This window comes from Lutra lutra, chromosome 8, assembly GCF_902655055.1.
Source record: "Lutra lutra chromosome 8, mLutLut1.2, whole genome shotgun sequence".
In the NCBI taxonomy this organism is placed as follows: Eukaryota; Metazoa; Chordata; class Mammalia; order Carnivora; family Mustelidae; genus Lutra; species Lutra lutra.
The window spans coordinates 92,240,993-92,256,837 of record NC_062285.1 but is presented as its reverse complement, the minus strand read 5'-3'; the positions used below and the strand labels follow the sequence as shown (position 1 = coordinate 92,256,837).

The following is a 15,845-nucleotide window of genomic DNA, read 5'->3' as shown; positions in this document are numbered from 1 at the left end:
ATTGTGCCCCGTGTCCCAGGGGATGTTGGTAATGGGCTGTCAGGATCCTGCAGGAGCGTCCTCCAGGTGGGGGCCTGGAAGCTGGAGGAAATCAGACCCCACTCAAGTTGCATGAGGAACAGGTGAGTTGAAGTGTTCCTTTGGAAGGATAATTTCTCTTTTCCAAAAAAGACAAAGTCTTGGTCTACTTTAGAATGTTGATAATTACTACTTAAGAAACAAGTATGTGTTTCTAAGAAGGAAAAAAAAAGAAAGAAAAGAAGAAAACAAGTCTATGTTTTCCCTTCTTCCAGGAACAGAAGCAGGTGTGCCGGCCTTAGGTCAGAGGGGCCTTCTCATCCCCAGCTGACAACTCTTCTCTGATCGGGCTCCACAAGACCCAATTTTTTTTTTTTTTTAAAGATTTTATTTATTTGACAGAGAGAAATCACAAGTAAGCAGAGAGGCAGGCAGAGAGAGGAGGAAGCAGGCTCCCTGCTGAGCAGAAAGCCCGATGTGGGGCTCGAACCCAGGACCTGGGATCATGACCTGAGCCGAAGGCAGCGGTTTAACCCACTGAGCCACCCAGGCGCCCCAAGACCCAATGTTTTGAACAACAGTGTCTGAGTCAGTCGTGCAGCTTGTCACAGGACGTTAGTGTTCCGAGAAAGCAGCAGGTACATTGGGCGCAATGTCACTTACGTGTCAGGACTGGAGGTAAGACTTCTTTTTAACTAAAACCTCCTAGGCTTTTCTCTTTTCTCTGGTTGAGCCATGAAGTAAAACTGAAGTAGCTGTCAGCATTCTGGCTTTGGTGCAAGAGTTACTTAGTGTCCCTGCAGGTAGAACATTGCAGGGAATGCCATGGTCTCTGTTCATTTACTGCTTACAAAATGTAACCTACACATCTGTTTCCTAGGAAGTCACTTGTATCAGAGAAGGAAGATGAGATTTACTCTTTGTGTGTTTTTAATGTATAATTTGATCCTTACTCTAACGGTGTTTATTCACTTGGGCCTGGGTTATGGTCCTAGGCCAACATCTAGACTTAGGTGGCTTTTTGTGGCCAGATAGAGACATGGATGATGTCTTGTCATTTGTCAGAGGTGATGTTTCATAACTGATTAGTGTTTTCATCACCAGAGTTCCAATTAAGGTAGAGGGAAAATTCAAAATTATTCAAAGTAGGCTTTTACCATTTAAAGCTTGACTTTCTAGTTTGACTAAATGTATCATCTAGATATTTTGACGTGCTGCACTTTCTCTGTAGTTTCTTTGGTGGTGGAGTCAGAGGAGAGTCTTTGGGAGTTCTCCTGGATAGAGGCACACTGGTAGCTTCAAGGGGCTTGGCGGATTTCAGGAGCCCTGGGGTGAATTCTGGAACTGCTTGTCTGATGCTGGGTTATTCAGGTGATCACACAGAGTTTGTTTCTCCTCGTGAAACTGCTGGAAGGTAATATCTATGGAAAGGCTTTTTACACAGAAACTTTCGGGCTATTGAAGAGCAACTAACAATGAGGTGATTTGGGCTGTATTATTCTGTAAATAATAGCTTTATAACCCCTGTAATAGGCTATGGTATTTTATCACACAAGGAGTCCTTAGAAGTCTACAATGAAAGACTCAGATCTCAGAGCACGTTCATGTTCCATTGATATGTGACTTACAGTTTGCCCAGGTAGGAAGGTGACTTGAGAGAAATATGACACATTTATGAAAGCCTTGGGCCAGTGTCATTTTGGCAAGAGGTGGGAATGCTGGAGTGTTGCAGCAGACAGGGGAGCACCAGGTCTGGGGAGAGCTGCCCGGGGTCCCAGAGGAGAGTGGAGTGCATTTTGCAGGAGGGTGTGGGCAGGGCTGGCTCTAGGGGTGGCCATGTGTCTCCTGTGTGACAGTTGTGACAGGTCAGGGCTGTGAGCAGGTTCCTGGCTGAGGACAGGTGAGGCCCAGGTGGTGAGCTGGCAGAACCCCTTCTTCTGTGCCACTGGCCTCAGCCAACACACAGGAGCTCTTTGTCCCTGTCCCTCCAGTTCAGACTTCTCTGTGTTGCCAGCCCAGGACGTTGGTTTGGGCTTCTTTCTCTGGGTGTGTGTGGAGTTTCACAACCTAGATGATGGAAGTGATGGGTCATCAGAACATCTCTTCCACTTGTATTTCCTGCTCTCCTCTAAGTCACAGCATTGAGTCGTACCTGCTGGTGGAAGGGGCTATCTGTGCATTTTTTATTTCCTGTTTTAATTAAACAATGGGAAACAAATCTCCTGAAATATTTAAAGAATTCTTTGTGGGTGTTCATGTTTTTCTCTTCCATGAACCACATTCCAATATTAGAAAATATTTTTTAAAGGAAAGCACAGGCGTGGGGCTCTAACAGGATCCAGTGGTTTTTGTGAGAAGGACAAATGGAGAAGGAGTGTAAGTTGTTGAGTAGCTCAGGGAGGGGCTCATTGTGCTCCCAGAGAACATCTACTCTTCCCGGGGTGGGGGGTGGTGGGGGTGGTGGTGTGCTTACTTTGTGGCCCATCCTGAGCCCTGAAACCTGACCCAGCAAGTCCCTTGTGACTTGAACTGGGGAACTGATGAAGAAAACAGAATGAACCTTGGAGGGGGCCTGCATCCTTTGCACTCGGACACTCCACGGAGCAAACGAGCTCATCATCCGTGAGGCATGTCAGGATCTCTGAGAGTGTGGGCTTTGCTTCCTGGGAAGAGGTTGTGTCTTCATCTTTATCTGAACGAGAGCCATGTTGTCTGGTTTTGGAGACCCAGAACTTTACGTGATCACGTCATTATGACTCTTGTTATTTTACAGACATTGACTTTGAAATCCAAATATCAAAAGGAAAAACAAAAGCTCAACTATATCTATGAGGACTGAACTTTTGGTGCCTCTCATTAATATGGGTGATGTCAGGCTGCCTGTATGAGAAAGAACATGGAATTCTATTTGGATAGAAGTGTGCTGTGCCCACGTAGTGTTTTATTCTATCCGTTTCTTGACTTCTCTGAAGGGAAAACAGGGTGATGACTAGAGCTTGGATTCTGATTTGAAGGAATGGTAGACAAGAGATTTGAAAGAGCAGTGTTCATGCTGATGTGGTGCTCCGTGCCCAGTGAGTGAGGGATTGAAGCGTGGACTTGGAAGCTTTGGTGTTCAGGGAGGATGTTGTCTGACTTTTCCACACACACAGTTGCTCGGCTGATCTGCCTAAATGGACCCGTTCCTGCCTTTTGAATGCTGAACACATTTCTGAGACTGGAGTTTGCTTCTCTGTGAGCAGCATTGCGCTGGGGAGGAAAGCAGTCTCTGTGTCTTAGGAGTCACTGTGTCAGCAGGTGTGAGCCTGGCAGGGGAGTCAGATCAGACAGCTGGGAGACCATGAGGCTGTGGTGGTGGGCCTTCGCTCTTGATGCACAGGCCAGCTTGCTCCAGGGACAGGGCTCTGCTCCCCAACCAGCTCTCCTGCTGCAGATGTGGTGGGAAACTTGCCCTCATCTCAGCAGGAGGCTTGGTGGGAAGCAGCCCACAGGCAGCATTATGGATTCTTGCCCAGTGTGCCCCTTGCTTCCTCCCATGAGGCACTGCAGGTGTCCTCTGCCTTGTGCCTGTGATTTCTGCCAGCAGAAGCACTTCTTCCAGAGCCACACCCCTGAAAAATCCTGTCCTGTGCTGTGTGCAAGAGGCCCGTATTCATTTGGAACTGAAATCTCAGCTCCTGCCATGAGGTTCCAAGACCACATGGCACACCAGTCTCCTTGAAGCTCTAGTTCCACATAGGGCTTGACATGTGAGACAGAGACTGAACCTGGGTGGCCTGCTGCTGCTGCTGCTGGTTTCTTCCTGAAAAGTGTGCAGCAAAACCTGGTTTGTGATGACGTTCCAGGAGAGAGGGACAGGTGCAGCATTCTGCCCCAGCATGGGAGGATGCTGGACATCAGTCTCAGGTGGCTGGTGCAGGGAGGAGAGATGTCTGTTTCCCAGGACCTTGGCCAGAAGGAGATTTGGACCCTGGGATGCTTCTCTGCTCAGCTTTCTCAGATGAGCACACTAGGCAAGGGGAGGATGTGTGTGTGCTCACCTGGAATCGAGGAAGGTGTCTGGTTTCAGGTTTCATGTGTAAGTGGATTCCTCTTTTCCTGATGGTCAGAGTGCCATAGGGGGACCCATTGTTTTGGGCAATCTGGCTGTGCAAGAGCTCTGTTCACCTTTTCCCCCAGGGCTCTGGATTAGGAAATTGGAGGGAGTCTGTGGTGAAACCATCCGAGTAGGGCTCTGTTTCCCCCTTGCCAAGATGGCCTGGTGACTGGGATAACTGCTCTGGAAATAGAAAGCAGGAGACAGGGCTGGGGTGCTGAAGGGGGGATGGCAGTGGTGCTTGATATTCACATAGGGGCCAGGTGGGACTTTGCTAGGAAGGTGGTGCTTGAGTCAAATTCTAAAGAAGGTGAGTGATATCACACCAAGAGCCTTATAAATGGAAGGGAACACATATGCAAAGGCCCTAGGGCAGGAGCATAGCAGATATGTCCAGGAGCAGCAAACCCTGTGGCCGCAGGAGTCAGCTTAGGACATGACCTTAGAGAGGTGACAGTAGGATGACAGAAAGCCATTGCAGGGCTATGACCCCATGGAACCCTGTTTTACTGGGCCATCCTGGCTACAGTGTTGAGAACAGATGACACAGGGTTGAGGATAGCGAATGGAGGTCAATGATGAAGCATTTCCAGGAATTCAGGCAAGAGATGGGCTCCAGTGTGGACAAGGCAGGCAGCCTTGAAAGGAGGGGTTAGTGCTATTCTGGGTACCTATTGAAGCTGGAGCTCACAGGACTTGCTGATGGGTTTGATCTTGGAAATGGGAGAAAAGAGGAATTGAGGTAACTCTGAGCTCTTGTGGGTTGTCCCGAGTGAGGCAAAGGAGGTTTCTGGGGGTAGGAGGTAGTCCATGTTCCACCTGCTGAGGAAGGTGCCTTTCACAGTGGACCTGCTGATGTTTGTGTCCAGGAGAACTCTGAACTTCTACTGCCTCAGCAACTTTCAAGTACAAGTCTTCCCCACTTTTCTCAAAGTTCATGGTAAGACACTTGGCTTTTTTGGAAAGATCTACGTTATTACCGAGCTCCAGTAGCAAGAAGAAACCTGAAGAGCATTTCTCTCTTGTGAAAAAAGTAAAAAAGTGGGCATTGCGTTCAGCATCTGTTTTGTGGGAAACCACTGCAGAGGTGGCGTGCACCCCAACCAGCTCCTTCCTGGGCACTGCTCTCCGTGTCCAGCCACCAGCGCTTTGAATTGTGTCTGTGAGCATCTGCTGTGCTTTGTCTCCATTTATTTGGGGCATCCGTTAGGATGTTGTGTCCTGAGGCCTAAGAAGAGCCAAAGAGAAGGAGCTTTTGGTGTCCAAGCATGCTCACTCATTTTTTCTGTAGCAATGAATGGTCATTCCTTTTTTTTTGTTTACAGCTTTTCTGCTGTGAAAGATTTCCTAGGAAAACTGTCATTTGGAGTAGCAGGGGAGCCTGTACACCCCATCCTGCAGTGTTAGCTTTTGTCTCCATGCTACACAGAACTTTCCAAGACTTGTGGATTTTATCACTCAAACATGGCACCTTTGACTACCTTCACCTGTTGCCCCCCACCATCCCTGAATCTGAAACCACCCATCTATTCTCATTACCTATGTGGTCAGTATATTTTTTTCTCTCATGTGGAATGTCCAGGAGTCTCTGGTGTTTGTCTTTCTGTGTCTGAGTTACTTAGCATAAGTCTCCCAAGGTCAGTGTTTCCATGTATGGTTATTATGAATAATGCTGCCGTGAACATGGCAGTGCATCTCTCTTTTGGAGGGAGTGTTTTTGTGTTTGCCTAAGAAATACTCAGTAGAGCAATTACCAGGTCATGTGGTAGTTCTATTAATTTTTTCTGGAAACTCCACAGCGTTTGTCATAGTGGCTGCACCAATTTCCGTTCCTACCAACAGTGCACAGGTTCCCCTGGTATACACACCCTTGACTACACCTGATGTTTGTCCTGGGGCAATTACTGTTCCCACACTTGTAAGGTGATAGCTGATTTCGGTTTTGACTTCTGTTTCCCTGACTAAAATTAGTAATGTCGAACAGCTCTCTCTGTGTCTGTTGGCCACCTGTATGCCATCTTTGGAAAGTATCTATTCACATATTCTCCCCAGTTTTTATTCAGTTTTTGTTTTGATTCGAAGGAGCATTTTGTGTATTTTGGATATTTGCCTCTTCTCACACATAGGATGTGCAGATAATTTTTCTCATTGGGGAGGTTTCCTTTAAGGGTTTGATGATTTGTCATGCAGAAATTTCAGTTCGATGTTCTTCCACTTGTTTATTTTTGCTTTTGGTGTCTGATGTAAAAGTCTCTTCCCCAAAACTAGTATCCAGAAACTACTACCTGTGTTTTCTTTTTGGAGGTTTATGGATTCAGTTCTTATGTTCAAGTCAAACATCCATTCATAATTTGTATGTGTGGCGTAAGAAAGTGATCCAGTCACATTCTCCCGCCTTTAGTGTCCAGATTTCCCAGTACCATTCACTGAAGAGACAGTCCTTTCCCCATTGTATATTTTCTTCTGCTGTGTCATAAGTTAAGACCATACATGTGTGGGTTAGTTTCTCTCTTCCTTTCTTCTTTCTTTCTTTCATCTACAGTTTATTTGTTGGGAAAATATTTTTCCTATCGGAATGTATGCATCGTGGACTTCACTGATGATGCCTTCAAACTCTTTGGTGGGACTTTTCTCTGACATCTGTGTTTTTGTACATGAGTAGCTGGATCTATAGCTTCAACAGGTTGAACATTTGGTCAGAGCTACTTGTAGTATTCTACTCTTCCATCAGACATCAGATTGTCTGTATTCTTTTGTGATGTTCTCAGTTGTGATGATGGATATCTATATTTCCTTTTCCCTGGTAGGTTTATTAAAGTGAATTTAATTTTTCTTAAAAGTGTGGATTCTAAATCATCCTTATTTTATAATAGTTATGTCTATAAAACAGCACGTTTTAAAATGAATTCATTTATTGGAAGCAACTGTTGGAACAGGACATCATTATTATAAATTCCCATTCAGAGTTAATCATTCTGTCAGAGCTAAGTTTAAATATACCTTTAATATACGAATAAATAAACTTTGCCAAAAGTACTATGATTATCAGTTTCCAAGCTTTCTGTTGTGTTCCATTGACCTGTGTGTCTGTTTTTATACTGGTGCCATACTGTTTTGATGACAACAGCTTTGTAATCTAACCTGAAATTGGAGTGTGGTGACTCCAGGTGGCTTAGTCGCTTGTTTGCTTGTTTGCTTGCTTGCTTTCTATCAGTGAGATTATTTATTTATTTATTTGTAGTTTACGTTTGTATTCTAAATGTTTTTCTTTCACTTCTTTGTCATTATGATCATACAATGTGTTATTTGTTTCAGGGGTACAGGTTTGAGATCCTTCGTTTTAAACACCACACGTTTTATACACCACACCTTCGTTTTACACACCACACTGTGCTCACCACAGCACATACCCTCCCCATCCCCAGCACCCAGCCACCCCATTCCGCCATCTCCCTTCCCTTCAGAAACCCTCAGTTTGTTTCCTGAGATTAAGTGTCTCTTTTCCTTTGACTCCCTCTTGGGTTTCATCTTTCTTCCCTTTTTCCTCATTTTCCCTATGATACTCTGTCTTGTTTCTTAAATTCCATATATCAGTGAGATCATATGATAATTGTCCTTCTCTGATTGCCTTATTTCACTTAGCATAATACCCTCTAGTTCCATCCATGTCGTTGCAAATGGCAAGATTTCATTTTTTTAAAAACAATTTTATTTATTTATTTGACAGAGATCACAAGTAGGCAGAGAGGCAGGCAGAGAGAGGGGGGGAGAAGTAGGCTCCCCGCTGAGCAGAGAGCCCTATGCGGGGCTCGATCCCAGGACCCTGGGATCATGACCCGAGCTGAAGGCAGAGGCTTAACCCACTGAGCCACCCAGGTGCCCCAAGATTTCATTTTTATTTATTATTTATTTATTATTTTTTAAAGATTTTTTTTTTAAAGATTTTTATTTATTTATTTGACAGAGAGAGATCACAAGTAGAGAGGCAGGCAGAGAGAGAGAGAGGAGGAAGCAGGCTCCCTGCTGAGCAGAAAGCCCGATGCGGGGCTCGAACCCAGGACCTGGGATCACGACCTGAGCCGAAGGCAGCGGCTTAACCCACTGAGCCACCCAGGCGCTCCAGATTTTATTTATTTTTTTTTATAGAGATCACAAGTAGGCAGAGAGGAAGGCAGAGAGGGAGGGGGGAAGCCGGCTCCCCGCCATGCAAAGAGCCCGATGCGGGGATCCCAAGGACCCTGGGACCATGACCTGAGCAGAAGGCAGAGGCTTTAATCCACTGAGCCACCCAGGTGCCCCAAGATTTCATTTTTTAATGGCTGCATAATGCTCAATGGTATATATACCCATATATATCCATTCTTCTGTCGATGGGCATCTGGGCTCTTTGCATACTCTGGCTCTTGTGGGCATTGCTGCTATAGACATTGGGGTGCAGGTGACCCTCTAGAGCACTACATTTATATCTTTGGATTAAATACCCAGTTGTGCAGTTGCAGGGTTGTAGGGTAGCTCTATTTTCAACTTCTTGAAGAACCTCCACATTGTTTTCCAGGGTGGCTTCACCAGCTTGCATTCCTACCAACAGTATAAAACACTTCCCCTTTCTTCACCTCCTCACCAACACCTGTCTTATCCTGACTTGTTCATTTTAGCCATTCTGACTGGTGTAAGGTAGTATCTCATTATGGATTTGATTTGTATTTTCCTAATATCAAGGGATATTGAGCACTTTTTTAATTGTCTGTTGGCCATTTGGATGTCTTCTTTGGAGAAGTGTCTGTTCATGTCTTTGCCCCATTTCTTTTTTTTTTTTTTTTTAAAGATTTTATTTATTTGACAGAGATCACAAGTAGGCAGAGAGGTAAGCAGAGAGAGAGAGGAAGGGAAGCAGGCTCCCCGCCGAGCAGAGAGCCTGATGCGGGGCTCGATCCCAGGACCCTGAGATCTTGACCTGAGCCAAAAGCAGAGGCTTAACCCACTGAGCCACCCAGGCGCCCCCTTTGCCCCATTTCTTGATTGGATTATTTGTTCTGTGGGTGTTAGGTTTGGTAAGTTCTTTCTAGATTTTGGATATGAGCCCTTTATCTGATATGTCAGTTGAAAATATCTTCTCTCATTCTTTTTGTTGTCTTTTAGTTTTGTTGACTGTTTCCTTTGCTGTGTAAAAGCTTGCTATCTTGATGAAATCCCAAATATTCATTTTTGCTTTTGTTTCCCTTGCCTTTGGAGACATGTCTAGCAAGAAATTGCTGTGGTTGAGGTCAAAGAGGCTACTGCCTCTGTTCTCCTCAAGGATTTGGATGAATTCCTGTCTCACATTGAGGTCTTTCATCCACTTGGAGTCTATTTTTTGTGTATGGTATAAGGAAATGGTCCAGCTTCGTTATTCTGCGTGTGGCTCTCCCTTGTTCCCAACACCATTTATTGAAGACACTTTTTTTTTTCCCCATTGGATATTCTTTCCTGCTTTGAGGAACATTAGTTGACCCTAGAGTTGAGGGTCCATTTCTGGTTTCTCTATTGTGTTCTATTGATCTGTGTGTCTGTTTTTGTGCCAGGATCATACTGTCTTGATATTACAGCTTTGTAGTAGACCTTGAAGTCTGCAATTGCGTTGCCATCAGTGATGGTTTTCTTTTTCAACATCCCTTTGGCCATTCAGGCTCTTTTCTGCTTCTATACAAATTTGGGGATTATTCATTCCAGTTCTATGAAAAATGTGGATGGTATTTTGATAGGGATTGGATTGAATCTGTGGATTGTTCTGGGTAGCATAGATATTTTCACAATATTAGTTCTTCCAATCCATGACCAAGGAATGTTTTTCCATTTCTTTGTGTCTTCCTCCATTTCGTTAATGACTATGGTATGGTTTTCTGAGTACAGATCTTTTGCCATTTTGGTTAGAGTCCTAATCTTATGGTTTGGGTGTGATTATACATGGGATGGACTCCTTAATTTTTGTTTCTTCTGTTGCATTGTTGCTGCAGACAAATGCAAGTGATTTCTGTGTATTGATTTCATATCCTGCCACTTTATGGAATTCGTGGGTGAGTTCTAGCAATTTTGGGGTGGAGTCTTTGGGTTTTCCACAGAAGGTATCCTATTGTCTGCATAGGGTGAGAGTTTAACTTCTTCTTTGCTGATTCGGACACCTTTTATTTCTTTTTCTTGTCTGATGGCTAAGGCTAAGAATTCTAGTACTATGTTGAACAATAGTGATGAGAATGGTTATCCCTGTTGTGTTCCTGACCTGAAGGGAAAAGCTCTCAGTTTTCCCCCATTGGGAGTGATATTCTCTGTGGTTTTCCCATAGATGGCCTTTATGATGTAGAGGTACCCTCTATCTTTCTACGGTGAAGAGTTTTGATCAAGAAGGGATGCATTAATTTGTTGAATGCTTTTTCTGCATTTATTGAGAGGATTCTATGGTTCTTGTTCTTTCTTCTATTAAGGTAGTGGATTCCATTGATTGATTTGCAGTTGTTGAATCACCCTTGTAGCCCAGGAATAAATTTGATTTGGTCGTGGTCAATCATCCTTTTTTTTTTTTTTTAGTTTTTTTAAAACTTACATATATATAGAGAGAGTGTGTGTGTGTGCGCGCGCGCATGCGTGCACACATACAAGCAGGGGACAGGGCAGAGGGAGAAGGAGAAGCAGGCTCCCCACTGAGCAGGGAGCCTGATGAGGGGCCCGATCCTAGGACCCCAGGATCACGACCTAAGCCAAAGGCAGACGCCCAACCAATTGAGCCACACAGGCACCCTGTGAATCATCCTTTTAATGGATTGTTGGATCCTATTGGCTAGTATGTTGGTGAGAATTTTTTATCCATATTTATCAGGAATAGTGGTAGTAATTCCTCTTTTGGGTGGGGTCTTTGTCTCGTTTTGGGATCAAGGCAACGCTGGCCTTATCAAAAGGGTTTGGAAGAGATTATGTTGAGTGAAATAAGTCAAGGAGAGAGCCAATTATCATATAGTTTTGCTTATTTGTGGAACATAAGGAATAACACGAAGGACATGGGGAGATGGAGAGAAGGGAGTTGGGGGAAATTGGAGGGGGAGATGAACCATGAGAGACTGTGGACTCTGAGGAACTAACTGAGGGTTTTGGAGGGGAGGGGCATGGGAGGTTGGGTGAGCCTGGTGGAGGGTATTGTGGAGGGCACGTATTGCATGGAGCACTGGGTGTGGTGCATAAAAAATGAATTCTGGAACACTGAAAAGAAATTAAAAAAAATAAAAATTACAAAAAAATGGGTTTGGACATTTTCCTTCCAGTTTATTTTTTTTGAGAAGTTTCAGAAGAAGAGGTAGTAAGTCTTCTTTAAATGTTTGGTAGAATTCCCCTGGGAAGTCATCTGGTGCTGGGCTCTTGCTTTCTGGAGGATTTTTTTTTTTTTTTTAAAGCGAGAGAGATCACAAGTAGGCAGAGAGGCAGGCAGAGAGAGGAGGAAGCAGGCTCACCGCTGAGCAGAGAGCCCGATGCGGGGCTCGATCCCAGACCCTGAGATCATGACCTGAGCCGAAGGCAGAGGCTTAACCCACTGAGCCACCTAGGCGCCCCATTCTGGAGGATTTTTGATGACTGCTTTAATTTCATTGCTGATTATGAGTCTCTTCAGGTTTCTTTTTCTTCCTGGTTCAGTTTTGGTTGTTTCTATGTTTCTGAGAACTCATCCATTTTTTCAAGACTGCCTGATTGGTTGAAATAGGGTTGGCATCCTATGTTCTTTTTTTTTTTTTTTTTAAAGATTTATTTATTTGACAGAGATCACAAGTAGGCAGAGAGGCAGGCAGAGAGAGAGGAGGAAGCAGGCTCTGCTGAGCAGAGAGCCCGATGCAGGGCTTGATCCCAGGACCCCAGGATCATGACCTGAGCCGAAGGCAGAGGCTCTAACCCACTGAGCCACCCAGGCGCCCCGGCATCCTATGTTCTTAAACTTGTTTGTATTTCCTTGGTTTTGGGTGTGATCTCTCCTTCTTGATTCATGATTTTATTTATTTGGGTCCTTTCTGTGTTCTTTTTGAGAAATCTGGCCAGGGGTGTATCAATCTTATTAATTCTTTCAAAGAAGCAGCTCCTAATTTTGTTGATTTGTTCTACTATTCTTTTGGTTTCTACTTCATTGATCTCTGCTCTAATATTTATTATTTCTCTTCTCCTTCTGGATTTAGGCTTTCTATGCTCCTCTTTCTCTAGCTCCTTTAGATGTAGGGTTAGGTTGTGTATTTGAGACCTTTCTTGATTCTTGAGAAACATTTGTAGTGATATATACTTCCCTCCTAGGACCGCCTTTGCTACATCCAAAGATATTGAACGGTTGTGTTTTCATTCTCCTGTGTTTCCATGAATTTTTAAAATTCATCTTGAATTGACTGGTTGATCCATACATTCTTTAGTAGGATGCTCTCTAGCCTCCATGTATTTGAGTTCTTTCTACCTTTCCTCTTGTGATTGAGTTTCATTTTCAAAGCATTGTGGTCTGAATATATGCAGGGAATGATCCCAATCTTTTGGGATGAGAATGAACATGGAGGCCTCCCTATCTCTGGCCCCAGAGCTGAGAGCTCAGAGGCCCCCTCCTCAGTGCGCCCTCATGGAAAAGTGGTCAATCCTTCATGTCTCCCTGGTCTCTGTCCGCACTCTGTGCTCACCGGACCTGTGACCAGGCATTTTTGTCTCTGGCACACGACCCTGTTTGGAGTCTCCAAACCCAGCAGACTGCTGCAGCATGCTCATGTACCACTCCTCCTGGGGGAGGAAGGGGGCTCTCCCCAGGTGTGCTGTTCTTGGGCCACTTCTCAAAGAGCAGTGGGCAGACTGTGCTGTGGATCACAGTTTATGGCAACCCCCAACTTTGAGTCCACTCCTGGGAGCACTCTTTGCAGCCAGCTTCCCTCCTCCAATACCTGGGAGCTCTGCTGCCCTCAAGCACTCCTGGTCTCCCTGGGACCCTGAGGATCTGGAGACCACACTGTCCCATCGAGGGTTCCACCCCCTGCCCAGCCTCCAGAGTGACATCCCTCACCAGAGCAGACTTCTTAAAGTTCTAATTTTGTGCTCTGCTGCCCCCAGCACTTGGCAGTAGCTGGCTGACAGAGGCTCCCTACCCCCAGGGTTTATCTTCCTAGACTCACTTTTCTCTACTTCCTACCTTGTAGAAAGTGGTTGCTTTTCTGTTTGTAGCATTGCTGCTATTCTTTTCTTGGATCTCTGCTTGAATTGCAGGTGTTCAGAATGGTTTGATAGCTATCTAGCTAAGTTCCTTGTGCCAGATGAAATGAAGGTGTCCTCCTCCTCTGCCATCTTGGACTCTCTCTCTCTTCTCCTTTCTCCAGATTGCTTTGGGTACAGTGGACATGTTAAGATTATTAACTCTTTCAGTTAATGAGCATGGTGTATGCTTTCATCTATATGTGTCATCTTCCAAATCTTTGGCCCATACATTCACCCACCAACACGCACATATTTTTCCTTCCCTTTCCTCCATGTGTTCAGTATACCAGGTCTTCCTCATTCTTGGTTACTTTTATTCCTAGATTTTTTTTTTTTTCTTTTGCTTGATACAATTGTCAATGGCATTGCTTTCTTAATCTCTTTGTGAAAGTTGGTCATCGGTATATAGAAATACAAGTCGGGGCACTTGGTTGGCTCAGTCGGTTAAGTGTCTGCCTTCAGGTCAGGTCATGATCCTGGGGTTCTGGGAATGAGTCTGGCATTGGGCTTCCTGCTCAGCAAGGAATCTGCTTTTCCCTGACTCTCTGCTGCTCCCCCTGCTTATGCTCTCTCTCTCTCTGTGTCAAATACATACATTCTTTAAAAAAAAGAAATGCAACATGTCTCTGTATAATTGACTTTGTGTCCTGCAGCTTTACTGAATTTATTTATTCTAATTTCTTCAAATTTATTTGTTAATAAAAATTTTAATTTTTTTGGACTCCTTAGGGATTTCTACATGTAGTATCATGTCATCTGCAAATAGTGACCTTTTTTTTTTTCCTATTTAGATTTCATATCTTTTTTTTTTTTTTTTTTTGGTCTAAATGGTTTTGCAAGGGTTTTCAATATGATGATGAATGAAAGTGATAAAAGTGGGCATCTTTATCTTGTTCTTTCTGGTAGTGGGAACGTTTTCAGCATTTCACCCTCAAGTGTAATGTCAGCTGTGGGCTTTTCATACAGGGCCTTTGTTTGGTTGAGGTATGTTCTCTAAGTACCCAGATGGTTTAGAGTCTTTATCATAAATGCATATTGAATCTTGTCAAGGGTTCTTTCTGCATCTATTGTAACAATCCTAGGATTTTTATCTTTTATTTTGGTAAGGTGGTGTGTGCTATTGGTGGATGTGCAGATGTGGAATCATCCTTGCATCCCTGGAATAAATCCCACTGGATCATGTTGTGTGACTCTCCTGTTGGATTGTTGAATTGATGTTGCCGATAATTTGTTGAGGGTTTTTGCATCTCTATTTACAAGGGATATTGGCCTTTCCTTTTCTTGTAGCATCTTTGTCTTGTTTTGGTAGCAGGGTACTGCTGCCTTCATGAAATGAGTTTGGACGTATGCCCTTCTCTTCCTTTTCAAAAACAGTTTGGGAAGGATTGGTATTAATTCTTCTACTGTCTGGTTAGAACTTCTCAGTGAAACTGTCTGGTCTTGGGCATTTGTTTACTGGGAGGATTTGATTATCAAATCAATCTTTTTACTAGTGATCAGTCTGTTCAGATTTTTTTTCCCCCTTCACAGTTGATTCTAGTTTGTTGCTAGGAACTTACCCATTTCTTCTCGGTTGTCAAAGGTGTTGTCCTCTATTCCCTCATGGTACTCTGTAACGATCCTTTGTATTTTTGTGATATTCCTTGTAATAGCTCCAGTTTCTTTCTTTCTTTTTTTTTTTTAAGTTTTTCTCATTTTTAATTTAAATTCAGTTAGCCAAGGTATAATTTTTGATGTGATGGTCAATGATTCATTAGTTGCACATAACACCCAGGGCTCATCACCACATGTCCCCTCCTTAATACCCATCACCCAACTACCCCGCCCCCCCAACCTACCTCTCGTCTAGTTTGTTTCCTGTGATTAAGAATCTCTCATGGTTTGTCTCCCTCTCTGATTTCTTCCCATTCAGTTTTCCCTCCTTTTCCCTGTGGTCCTCCACACTATTCTTTGTGTTCCACATATGAGTGACACCATATGATTATTGTCATTCTCTGCTTGATTGATTTCATTTAGTATAACCCCCTCCAGTTCCATCCATGTCGATGCAAATGGTGGGTATTCATCCCTTCTGATGGCTGAGTCAAATTCTATGGTATGTATGTACCATATCTTCTTTATGCATTCCTCCGTTGAAGGACATCTGGGCTCCTTCCACAGTTTGGCTCTTGTGGACATTGCTGCCATGAACATTGGGGAGCATGTACTCCTTTGTTTCACTGCTTTGTATCTTTGGGGTAAATACCCAGGAGTGCAATTGCTGGGCTGTAGGGCAGCTCTACTTTTAACTTTTTGAGGAACCTCCATGCTGTTTTCCAGAGTGACAGCACCAGCTTACATTCCCACCAACAGTGTAAGATTGGGTTCCCCTTTCTCCACATCCTTGCCAAGAGTTGTTTTTTCCTGTCCTATTAATTTTAGCCATCCTAACTGCTGGTGGGTGGTATCTCATTATGGTTTTGAATTCCCTGATGATAACTGACGTGGAGCATTTTTTCATGGA

At 44.0% G+C, this 15,845-nt stretch overlaps 1 long non-coding RNA gene across 1 annotated transcript in view; it reads left to right on the top strand.

Annotated features, from left to right (window-relative positions):
• The first annotated feature begins 556 nt into the window (after positions 1–556).
• LOC125106026 (uncharacterized) overlaps positions 557–15,845 on the top strand; it is a 56,973-nt gene continuing 41,684 nt past the window's right edge. Inside the window, exon 1 of the long non-coding RNA XR_007129209.1 lies at positions 557–696. This is a non-coding gene — a long non-coding RNA (uncharacterized LOC125106026). The remainder of the gene's footprint in view (positions 697–15,845) is intronic.